This window comes from Botryllus schlosseri, chromosome 1, assembly GCF_051294905.1.
Source record: "Botryllus schlosseri isolate E-star chromosome 1, Bs_hap1, whole genome shotgun sequence".
Taxonomy (NCBI): Eukaryota; Metazoa; Chordata; class Ascidiacea; order Stolidobranchia; family Styelidae; genus Botryllus; species Botryllus schlosseri.
The window spans coordinates 20,604,094-20,613,928 of record NC_137236.1 but is presented as its reverse complement, the minus strand read 5'-3'; positions in this window follow the sequence as shown (position 1 = coordinate 20,613,928).

The window sequence follows — 9,835 nt, the reverse complement described above, 5'->3', positions numbered from 1 at the left end:
GGGGATATATTTGAAATATGCCCTTCGACAAAATGTAAATTTTCATTCAACCTAAAATGAAGATTTTCAATTGTGCAATAAATGCCTTCAGCAATATAATATTGTCTAATTGGCATATGTAAGAAAGGTAGTTACCTTTTCTACTTGAGTAGAAGTAGAAATACGTCGCCTATTCTGGCTCGAGTACAAGTGGAAATACCAATTTCCAAGCAAGTAATAACGGAGGAGTCTAAGAATTGATTTTTTTAACAAAATATAAAACAGCCAAAAAGTAGTATTTTAATAGCACAAACACTCGAGGAAATAGGACGGATAGGCAAGGCCAACTATATTACTTCATAAAAGTAGAAGCACTTCGTTAGTCACTCCCTTTTCAAATCAGTCTGTCATTGGCAAGCATCAGTTGGATACTCCAGCTTGTGCGAATAATTACCGAGACAACAGATTTCGGGTCATTGGGAGGGGCCGCTCACACTTTCATCTGTGTTCCTTGGAGTCGACCTTTATCAAAATACATTAGCGCAGTGCTTTTCAACCTTTTTGTGCTCCGTTCGCACTTTTTTTGTAAAATGGATTTCATTCGCACAAACTTATCGAAAATTGCTATGCATAAAGTAGATAAAAATAGGCCTACTTACCAACATTTTCGTTCAGATGTACAACAAATTGGCTACTATGTAGCTTAAGCTATCAAGTGTCCCAATAAAAAGGCAACTTTTTTCGCTCGTTTTGCTTCCAATTATTTCACTAAAACCCTTCTTGGCCAAACAATGTTGTTGGGAATTTGTACAAAAACGTCTACTAGTGCTTGGGTGGCAGGTCCTAATCTGTACTGCACTCCTATCCAAAATATACAGAGTATTTTTCGCGAGTGAAAAATGCTTGCTGGCAAAAATCGTATTTGAGAGCTGACACAGTGGTCCCGCGAGGCTTCAGTTTGTCGATAGGATGAAAAACCGTCATGATTGTGTTTAGGCTTTTGCTTCATTTCTTTTCAACATAAGGTGCAAAACGATCAGGGATAGTAGGCACATTAAAGCTCGCTACCTCATGATACGTTGCTCCAACTTCTGTCTCGCAAGTTTATGAGAAGAGCAAATAAACTCACGATACTGTGTGTTCTACTCTTTAGCTCAATCTAACTTGAGAATTCATGACAGTTTAATAACGGTAAATCAGCTTTTAGACTACCACCAAAATCTGAGTTTTTGTGACATCTCGCGACCCGAGCCTCACCCATGAAAAGGAATTTGTTATTAATATTACAGTTTCATGCTACGATTTTACGGGCATGTATGACATACAGATCGCGCAGACTACAATTCTACCCAACAAAGCTCTACAAAACATGTCTGACGCACGCGATTTCAAATTAGGGCGAATTAAATTCCTTCGCGTATCGCAGTTGTTGTACTACTGTCTACTCTCATTGCAAGAACGGAACCATTCCGTGCAGATAACGCAGCATATCCAATCTATCTCGGGAGATTTGGCCATCCAGCATCGGTAATTTTTAGACCGTGGTTGTGTCACCATTTATGTTTTTGGCACCGCATTTTATCAGCGGTTTGTTCGCCAAAACTTTACGTCTTCATGTGCCCCGACGCAGAAGGGGTTGGCCTCGAAATGAATGAGTCTCATAGGCCTGAACGAGCTCGTTGCACATCCCTACACTAGTTCATCCCAACGGTCTTCGACCGTGATTTTCAGAAGGAAAAAACAGTCGGACAAATCTTATCATGAATTCTCATGATAAAGCCACATTTAATGCGTGTCTCGCTTATTGACCACAGTACTCAAGACAGTGATCTTGGATATGTAAAAACGATCGCAGGATTTTTTTGCAATAAATTCAATAAATATTTCATACATATTAACAGATAGCTCTGGCACCGAGTTGACCCAAAATTATACCATTGGCGGCCCATACTTTAATAACTGTTGAAGGGGTAAAAATTTGCGTTTCAGTAACTTGCAAATGTGAGTCTGTAATGATGGTATCTACTGCGATCCTCGTGATGTATGATGATTGTTTAGCGAAAGAAAGCAGAAAGTCAATTTGACGTCATTTTCCAGCCTGTCGCAGGCTCAGACTGGCTGATAGGCTATACTGTATGTCTGCCACTATAGATATTGTAGAGATCTCTATACTGCCACTATACAAGCTTCAAACTAGGCCTTTGGCTACGTAATAATTAGAGTGCTGGAATATTAAGTCACAACAGCTCGTGAGAGCTACGATGGGCGGTGCGTCGTGTTAAGTTTTTGCAATTACGTCGCAACTACAAAAGTTACACTGATCTTAAATTTGCTATTGGGTTTCTTTGAATTATTCCGCGTCAGAACTGTTAACAATTAATCACGATTTTCATTCGCACGTGATTCGGATTCTCATTCGCACCATTCGCACTACCTTCGCCATTCAGACTTGATCCGGATTTTCATTCGCAGTATTCGCACCACCTTCGTCATTCGCACTGCATTTTTTTTCCTTTCGCACAAGTGCGAACCGTCACACAGGTTGAAAAGCACTGCATTAGCGCAAGCTATGTATACAAAAGCAGTTCGTGTACTACCTTACAATGGTACATTGAACGTTCTCTTATATGGGATCTCATTTCATGCTTGTGACATCATATTTCGTGATACGATTGTTGATATACAATGTTCTTTCTGTTTTGTTCTTGATCTTGTTTGAACAATAACTCAATACGACGAGGTTGCGATACGAAATCAGTATATTTTACAGCAGTATGACTTTAAGGCAGCGACACGATCCAGAGTACAGTTAAATGAAAAGACGACGCGACAACAGAACACAGGGTATTAATACAAGCACGACACACGAGGAAATAATGATTGGCGGTAATTACTAGTCCTATAGGAATTAGGAGTTGAACAACACTGAACGTAAATGCACGAACATAACACTTTCCAATTCTCTACTAGTTGCGGACGATTACCCCTAACGAGTTTCAGCCGGAAATATTCGGGTTCATTTCAGTGTGACTATACTATTCATTATAAATGAATTGTTCTAGGTTTCGGTTTTTCAAAAAACATTGAAAAAAACGAAGTAGGACTAGTTTAATAATATAAACACTTGAGGAAGAAGGACAGCTATGCAAAACCTATCAAAGGACGTCCTAACGATTGTACGAACCGATCAGTCAAAATCTGATATCAGTAGTCCTTATGAACCCCGACAGGACGACCCCTATTTTAGACACTTACTTCATCTATCTTCCTGAGTAATGCTCTGCATTTCCAAACTTTGATATTGCTAAAGATACTAGTAAAGACGCAGACAATTTTATGTAGTAAATTAAGGACAGAATCAAGAAATGTGTTCGTGAATCTTAAAGGAACTTACCTTGGGAAAAACATGCGGTGTACCCGAAAGGTGTAGTGGAAGATATTTCTTTTTAGGCCGACTCTCTGTGATGCTGTTCAATCCGTTCCACAAATTTTCGTTCAATTTTTCTATGTTCGATTTTTCGATTTGTTGAAGATTGCAATCCCAATAACTGCCCAGAACTTTGCTTGCAGCGACAACGTGAATAGCGTCCATATCTTTTTCATCCAATGTAAGTAGCTTGGTTTCCTGCACGAGACGAACGAATTTCCGTTTATTATGTGAAACATGCCATTTTATTTAAAGTATCTCACTCTCCATGGGTTCTTGCGTAATCGCATTGACGTCAGTAGAGTCTGCAGCAAGAAATGTTAGTGATAACACTTCAAACCTAGGTGAGCGTCAGTAATTGACTATTAATCTTCAATCGAATTGCGCAATGCAGGCAATGTAATTATTATTAATAATGGTAAATCCCAGACAAATTTGAAAATTAATGCATCTCAGAATATAGTACATACTTTTGATTTAGCCGGCTAACGCATTTTTGTGAGATAGTGTAATGGTGATGTGTCTAGCTTCTCGATCTGTAGGTCGTAGGTTCGATCCCCGGCCGGTTCATACCAAAGACTCGAGAATTGATATCCTCAGCTATCCTTCTAGGCCAGCGGTTCTCAACCGAGGGTCCGCGGACCCCTAGGGGTCCGCGAAACATTATCAGGGGGCCCGCGAAACCTGTTTTGTATAATGATTCATAAACTAATTTGTAACATATTTAACCAAAACCTTCATAACCTTCCATGCAATCAAACAATCTGTTGAGGTTGCTAGCATCCCGAATGGATTTTGTGATATGACGATAAGGGTGGCACGGAATTCTTTACTATCATAAAGGGGGCGTGTCTACAAAAAGGTTGGGAAGTGGAACCACTGGGCTAGGCCTTTTATCTCTCAGGTCGCCAATGTTTATGATTCACTTAACCAGTGGTTATTGCGTAAATTCACCTTCGTACTCTGGCTTATATCCAACAACGATTGGTGAAATCATAAATAGAACTGGAAAGTATCTGTAGCTTCCCTTAAATATGACATTTCACTTGGACGTAAAGTCTCTATTTTGATAATAATATGTTTAAAACTCATAACTTCAAATAAAACGTTACAAATCTTCATTCGGGCTTGGAAATCGAAATGACAGTTCCGTTTGACCACTTGGCGATTTTTTGCGATAATGTGACGTTAGCAGCATTGTTCTTTCATATTGATGATGGCCATCTTACCTCACTTGTGCGTTTTACCCGACTTCACCCTACATTTCTGAATAAGTTTACAGATGAATGTTCTGTGAAGAAAATATTAGAAGTCGCGGGTAGAGTCGCTGTCTTTAATGGTTGAGTAGTCGGATTCAGAGTCGGAATAAGTGGTTTAGTAAACCAACTACTCTACCCTGGACCTGCGACTTACTATTCAAGGTTTTCAGACAGCACGCCAGTGGTGTTAGTATCCATCCGGAGTTTCATACCACTGATACCGGAGTCAACGCAGCGTCTTGAAAATCCCAGTAGAACACTGAGCCGAGCTCCAAAGTAAAAATAATGGATATCCGTGACCATACAGGTGACACAAAAAACCGAAAGCGAATGGACAGTGGGAGTGAGCGGGCAAGAAATGTCGTCCTCGATACTCAAAAGCAAGGACATAAGGCTCAAGGTCTAAACAGACGATAAGCGTTACTGTCGTTGTTCTGTGGTAATAATAATAATAATTAGATTATACCAAGAAGGAATCCTGAAGCAAAACATAGATGACCAATGGAGAATGTGCCACAACCAAAATGAAACTGTAGCACAACTCATGTCGGGCTGTGGCGCGCTCGCAGCTACCGAATAGCCTATACATGTGGATAAAACAGGATCAGTCAATGCATTCATCTTGAATTATGCAAACATTTCAGCATCGTCGCCACGACAAGAAATTGGCATGATTACTCTCCAGCACCAGTGACAGAAAATGACCATGTAAAAATTCTGTGGGATGTACCAGATATAGCCGAGCGCCAAATCCGGTGCTACCGCCTGGACATGATCATCAAACTAGAAAAACAAAAACAAAAGAGAATGGTGATTTCATTGAACCTGCCGTTCAATCCGATTATATCAGTGCTTTTCAACCTTTTTGAGCTCCATTCGCACTTTCTTTGTAAAATAACTTTCATTCGCACAAACTAAACAAAAGTTGTTATACAAAAAGAAGATCAAGATACTAACCAACATTTTGTTCGGATGTGCAACAAAATATGTATTATGTAGCTACAGCTATAAAGTGTCTTATTAAAAAGGAAACCTTTTTCGCTCGTTTTGATTTCAACTATTTCACTGAAACCCTTCTCGGAACACCCCAACACAGTTCTACAAAACATGTCTGACGCACGGGATTTCAAATGAGGGTAAATCAAATTCCTCCGCGTGTCGCAGTTGTACTACTGCAAACTCAGATTGCAAGAACGGCACTATTCCGTGCCGACAACGTAGAATATCCATATCGAACCGTCATTTTATGGCCAAGGTGTTGTTGCCACCTATGTTTTTGGAACCGCATTTTATCAGCGGTTTCGTTGGAGAAAACTTTTCGTATTCATGTGCCTCGACGCAGAAGGGGTTGGCCTCGAAATGAATGAGTCTCATAGGCCTGAACTCGCTCGTTGCACACCCCCACACTAGTTCATCCCAACGATCTTCCACCATGATTTTCAGGAAAAACCAGTCGGACAAATCTTATCATGAATTCTCATGATAAAGCCGTATTTCTGTGTGTCTCAGTTATTGGATACAGTACCCAAAGAAATAAATTCAACAAATAATACATAGCCTACATATTACCAGATAGCTCTGGCACCGTGTCGACCCAAACTTATCCTTTTTGCGGTCCATACTTTATTATCCATTGAAGGAAAAACAATTTGTGTTACAGTACTGCAAATATGAGTCTGTAATGATGGTATTTACTACTATCCTCGTGCATCGCACTAATCGAACAGTTCTTTCGGAAATATGATGATTTTTGGCGAATGACAGCAGAAAGCGATTTCGCGTCATTTTTACGGCCTGTCGCGGGCTCAGACGGGCTGATATAGGCCTACTGTATGTCTGCCACTACCAGCTTCCAATCCAGGCTTTTGATTACGTAATAATTATAGTGCGAAAATATTAATTCACTGTGGCTTGAGATAGCTACGATTAGTGGAGCGTCGTAAGTTAACCAAGTTTTTACAATTGCGTCGCAACTACAAAAGTTACACTGCCCTTGAATTTCCTATTAGGTTTATTTGAATTATTCCACGTAAGCAAAATACACAATTATTCACGATTTTCATTCGCACTCATTCACGATTTTCATTCGCACCATTCGCACCACCTTCGTCGTTCGCACTGCAATTATTTTCCTTCGCACAAGTGCGAACCGTCACACAGGTTGAAAAGCACTGGATTATATCATTCAACAAAAGGATTCGAAACAGCAATCAAAATACGTGGAGCTCAAAATTAAATGTGACAAATGCGACGATGCAAAATAAACAAACACTGTACCGATAGTCATTGGCCCAACAGGGATCGTAAGCAAAAAAAATCATGAGAAATATGTAAAGATTACGGGAAAAAATTGATTAGACACCATCGAAAAGATCAATAGGCTAGGTTAGGCTAGGCTATGCTAGGCTTAGGCTACAATTGTGAGCGTAACTCACAGCATGATATATGTGATTTAGATTCTTTATTTTCAATCATCTCTACCTCTGCAACCCGTTACAATTCATCTACCGTAATTACCTAATCCGGGATTTCCGTGTATTGCATAGGAATAAAACTTTGACTGTATTATTTAAACAAAAAAAATACTTCTATCATGAGAGAGTAAGTTGCTACGGGATTATGTGTGTCTTTGCCAGTTTCACTGTGAATCGAGAATATAATAATGATAATACCGCAAGTAGGTATTGTAGCGATACATTGTATGGCTCCGGGTAGGGTTTTGACGTATTCTTTTCTCCCTTGCGTACACTCCGCATTTGTGATTCCTTACTAGAATCATTGCTGACGAATTGTAGATCGGCCCAACTTCAGCGCATTGAGTTTGAAGATAATGCGACTGCGGTGAGGTCAGAGTTGAGAAACTTAGACAAACCGTCGAGGCGTAGCCTACACTATAGGCATGGACGGAATTCGAACCCACTCTATTTGTGCTGTGATGTTGATGTGAAACCAATGCGCTGCGTAACTTACTTCCCCACATTATCCACCTATTTGACGATATCCATCAGGTACCATTCCTCTTGAAAATAAATTCCAGCACGCTATCAGGACAAGGCCTACATTCGACTGGTGCAGGCTCAATTTTCAACGTTCATGCAAAGAATGGGAAGGAACTACAAATGATTACGAGAAAGCTGACTATGCTCCAGGGTCTCATTTTGTAGGGTGATACTCTAGCCACGGGAATCAACGCGGAACTTCCAATGTCCTATCCAATTCTAAGATTCCCGCAATATTCATCGTTATCGGAGTCCCAAAAGACGTAATTTAAATTAGTTTTATGAGCGAATTCTGTTCAGCTTGCCATTGCATAGCAGACTGCTTACCTTATTTTTAGTATTTGCTTGGTCATTGATCAATTCGATCCATAAATCAGGTAGGCTCATCTTGTGTTTGTTCACAATCCAGTCAATCATTTCTCCTCGTAAACCCTTACGTAAAATAGACAATGTAAAGCAAAGGTTTCTCGGTCCCTGCGTTCGGTTCACGGGTCCACTTCGGTACGCGACGTTATTACAAATTTCAATATGTTAAAATAAATATGAATATTCAATAAATTTAACTTCGATGTATCGCAAGAGCCTATGCAACGCCGTAAGTGGGGTTGCATTTGAAACAAAAATCAATTTAAGGCCCTTGTTTAAAACATGTTTTTAATTTTTCAACTTTTGTTTTTAAGCTATGACGTCACGGATATTCAATTGTCACGTCATAGTGTTATGACATTGACCATTGAAAATATAGGGTAAATATAGCTCCCTTGACGAAACATTTACTAGTGCTGTTGAACCGACTAAATTGAGGGATCCGACCGTCCCATATAGATATAGGTCGTCTTTATCGGGGGGTAATTGTCCGTAGGCTAATACAACATGTCTTTTCGACAGTATTTACGCAATTATGGCATAATTTTACAACTTCATTTTTTTAAATGGCTATTGTTTAAAACACTGTTTAAAACATGTTTTAAACAAAGTGTTTTAAAACACCCTTTGTTTCAACTGCAACCCACGTAACTGTCCGGAGTGACCGTACCGGATTTTCGTTTGTGTGACAAATAAAATGAATCTATATTCAGAATAAGCCGGCTTCAAGTGCATTATTGACCATGTTAATTAAATACATCTTATTGGACGTTCTAATATTTTCGCCCCTATCGTCGCCAGACGTTGTGAACCACTGGTGAAGCCTTTTATGTTCACCTGTACTGCTATGATCAGATTGTTTATTTTTGGCATTTCGAGAACCAGATGCCAAAACTGCCGAAAATAAAATTTTAAATACTAAAAAATTGGCATATATGATATTATCGAGTTTTATGTTAATATTTTCAGTTTTAGGTAGAAATGTAAACAAGGCTTGAAAGGCCCTCGTATGAAGACTATTGTATTGAGCGAAATTATCAAATTTGGATCCTTCGGGGATACGTACACTACCCTCAAAAAGGCATCCTTAGAACACGAATGAAAATCTTTGGATCAAGTCCAAAATGTAAAAAAATTGTATTCACGGTCAATCTGTGGATTGATCAATCCAACGATTAGGAAGTTGAAGATCTTTAGCGATATTTTGTTTGATGTTTTGATATCCGTGAATGAGTGCCCATTTTTTTTGGATATAGAGTAATTACTAGGACAAGTTTTTGTTGCAATTTAATCGCAGGAAAGTTGCATCTAATTTAGACTAAAGTTGCAGTAAAAAGTTCCATTCATAATGTTTGTTGAATTAGTAGTCAGTAATGGTATTAATATGAGATACTCGAAAGGTTTCGTTGTCTAATCTAGTTTTTACAGAGCTGCCAAATTTCTTATTTTACCATTTCACGGACGTTCTGGCAAGACCGTCAAAATATCTGGCTGCTAGACCGAGAAAAATTAGATTTTTCCCATTTCCCAGCAAGAAATTTACGCACTGCGGGATTAAGTTTTCCCCTAAAAGCCGAACAGCATAGCGATAATTCCCTCCACCTAAAACAAGTAAAATAACACACCCCAAAACACCTAGGTCTGCAAACTGGATACAAGGCGTTGCAGAAATACTCACTCTTGGCGACTCTAGCAAAATCAATAGCCTGGATAGGGTGACTATTATGTAGTAAGTCAGAGGGGAGTGTTCCGCTTTTACAACTAGAAACATGTATACGCAAGGTATAGCTCATTAAAACAGTGAA